Genomic DNA, 3,582 nt, shown 5'->3' with positions numbered 1-3,582 from the left:
ATCAATTGAATTGGCCAGAGGAGACGATGACATCAAGACCTTGTTCTTTCCCATGGCCCTAGAAACCATGCCCCTTCAGTGGTTTGACAAATTGAATCCAGGATCAATCAGAAATTGGGAGGACTTACAAAGAGCTTTCTACAAAAATTTCATGGGTATCATTACACACCCAATCACCCACGCAGAGCTAAAAGGACTCAAGCAGAAAGGAGGTGAAAGTCTCAGAAATTACTATCGACGATTTGGTGAACTACGAGCTCAAGTACATGACATCACCCAACGAGAAGTAATCAAAGCTTTCTCTCACAGAATCATGGCTAGGTGGCAATTTCAAGACTTCTACAAAGAAAATCCAAGAAACAATGAAGAATTTAGACAAACAGTGGAAAAGATGATTACCGCAGAGGAAAAGACACGGGAAAGATTCCTAGATAGAAACAACCGAGACAACCCGGACAAGCAAAATCTTTGAAATAACAGACATCAGGAAAGAAAACATGGACCAGACAACACCGTAGCAGTCACTAGCAAATCAAGGAAGTTTTCCAAGCCCAAGAGTTATGACGACATTGAAAACATGCGTTGCGTCTTGCACCCCAAAGGAAATCACACCATCAGAGATTGCTACACCTTCAAAGATCGATACACAAGAAAGGATAGTAAGGAAAATACCAAAGAAGGCAATCAGAAAAAAGAAGAAGGCAACCATGAAGACAAGGGATTCCAAAAATCTAGGGGGACAGTAGCAGTAATCTTTGCCGGGGTCCCAGATTCCAGAAGCAAACATCAAGAAAAGCTAGCGCTATGAACCATCATGGCAGCAGAACCGGCTACCCCAAGATATCTCAACTGGTCATAGTATCCAATCCAATTCTCAAAAGAAGATTAATGGACTAGCATAGGAAACATAGGCCATTACCCACTGGTTCTAGATCCAACTATCACCGGTATGACTGTCACAAAAGTACTAATCGACGGGGGAGCCAGACTCAACATCATTTTCTCAGAAACTCTAAGGAAGATGGGACTACAACTCGCTGGGATGATTACACCAACAAGCACGCCTTTTTATGGCATAGTACCTAGCAAAGCAGCAATGCCACTTGGACAAATCACTCTACCAGTTACTTTTGGGACTCCCTCGAACTACCGTATAGAGTTCATCAAGTTCGAAGTTGTGGACTTCGATTCATCATATCACGCAATCCTCGGGCGCCCAGCACTAGCAAAATTCATGGCAATACCGCATTATCCGTACCAGTTGCTTAAGATGCCAGGGCCTAACGGTGTCCTCTCTCTTCGGAGTGATTTGAAGCGCGCTTTTGACTGCAATGTTTAGGCAATCCAAATTGCAGCAAAAGCACATGCCACCGATGGAAGAAAAGAAATAGCACTGTTGCAGTAGAAATGAGCCCAGAAGAGCTAGTGATACCGGCCAAAAAACCCAGCATACTAGCACCACCAAAAGAAGCCGACGTTAAGCAAATCAACCTGGGCACCGGTGATCCCTCCAAAATGGCAACCATCAGCGCCCACCTCTCGACAAAATAGGAACTCATGCTCACCAACTTTCTTCAGGACAACAAAGATATCTTTGCTTGGAAGCCGGCCGACATGTCAGGGGTTCCAAGAGAGTTGGCTGAGCACAGAATTGATATCAATGAAGGCTCCAAGCCTGTGAAGCAATGACTACGATGATTCTCACCAGACAAGAAGGCAGCAATTAAAAAAGAAATCACAAAACTAATGGCAGCCGGATTCATCAAAGAAATCCTCCATCTAGATTGGCTAGCAAACCCAGTTCTAGTATAGAAAAAGAATACGGACGAGTGGCGCATGTGTGTTCACTATACAGATCTCAACAAAAACTACCCAAAAAGATCCATTTGGGCTACCACGCATTGATCAGATAGTTGATTCAATAGCAGGATCTACCCTATTATCCTTCCTCAATTGCTATTCAAGATATCACCAGATCGCATTAAAGGAACAAGACTGGAGCAAGACATCTTTCATCACTCCATTTGGTGCCTACTGCTACAAAACAATATCATTTGGACTCAAGAATGCTGGTGCCACTTACCAAAGAGCTATCCAAACATGCCTTGGTGATCAGATCGGCGAAAACATAGAGGAATACGTGGATGATGTAGTAGTAAAGACAAAGAACCTGGATACACTAATTGAAGACTTAAAGCAAACCTTTGAAAACCTGAAAAGATGGAGGTGGAAATTGAACCCAAACAAGTGTGTATTCAGAGTTCCTTCAGGACAACTACTCGGATTCTTAGTCAGTCATCGCGGAATAGAAGCAAGCGCCAAGCAAATTTGAGCCATAATAGAGATGGGCCCTCCTCAAAGCATCAAAGATGTGCAGAAGCTAACAGGCTGCATGGCGGCCCTAAATCGTTTCATATCAAGACTCAGCGAAAAAGGGTTACCTTTCTTTAAATTACTAAAGAAGACAGACAAGTTCGAGTGGACAGAAGAAGCCAACAAAGCTTTCAAGAAGCTCAAGGCATACCTCACCTCCTCACCCATTCTCACACCTCCGAAGAAATATGAAGACATGATTTTGTACATTGCGGCAACTTCTATTGTGATCAGCACTGCGATTGTCGTAGAAAGAGAAGAAGAAGGACATGTATATAAAGTACAATGCCCCATATACTACATCAGCGAAGTACTGTCAGAATAAAAAATCTGGTACCCGCATGTGCAAAAACTATTCTACGCCCTCCTAATCACTTCACGCAAGCTTCGCCACTATTTTGAAAGCCACAAGATTACCGTGGTGATAGATTTCCCACTCGGAGACATCCTACACAATAGAGATGCAACAGGGCGCATATCTAAGTGGGCAGTTGAACTTGGTGCTCTCAATATCGATTTTACCCCATGGAAGGTGATTAAATCTCAAGCCCTGGCCGATTTTGTTGCCGAGTGGACAAAAATTCAACAACCTATGTCAAATACCATCCTTGATCATTGGAAGATGTACTTTGATGGATCACTCAAGCTAGGCGGAGCCAGTGCAGGCATTCTTCTCATTTCTCTAGATGGAAAACAACTCAAGTATGTCCTTTAGATACTATGGCAAGCTACAAACAATGAAGCAGAATACGAAGCCCTCATCCATGGGCTACAAGTGGCAATTACCCTCGGGATCAAGCATTTACTCGTATACGGCGATTCAGCAGTAGTCATCAATCAAGTCAACAAAGATTAGGATTGCACCAAACAAAACATGGGCGCTTACTGTGCTAAAATATGAAAGCTCAAAAAACATTTTCAAGGATTAGAAATTCTACACGTCCTACGCGATTCTAATATTGTGGCAGACGTCCTCGCCAAGCTTGGATCAGACAGGGCGAAGGTCCCAACCGGTGTATTCATAGAGGAGTTATTAGCTCCCTCTATCAAACAACCCGGTGAGATAACCCCTAAAATCTTAGCTAAAGGCACCTAGATTTTGGTAATCACCACTTCATGGACCTAGGTTTTTATCGATTACATCAAAGAGAATAAGTTGCTAGCAGAAAAAGAGGAAGCTACCAGAGTTGTTCGCAGAAGCAAGAATTA

Source organism: Miscanthus floridulus, chromosome 1 (genome assembly GCF_019320115.1).
Source record: "Miscanthus floridulus cultivar M001 chromosome 1, ASM1932011v1, whole genome shotgun sequence".
NCBI lineage: Eukaryota > Viridiplantae > Streptophyta > Magnoliopsida > Poales > Poaceae > Miscanthus > Miscanthus floridulus.
The sequence above is the reverse complement of the archived record's forward strand: the minus strand, read 5'-3'. Positions refer to the sequence as shown.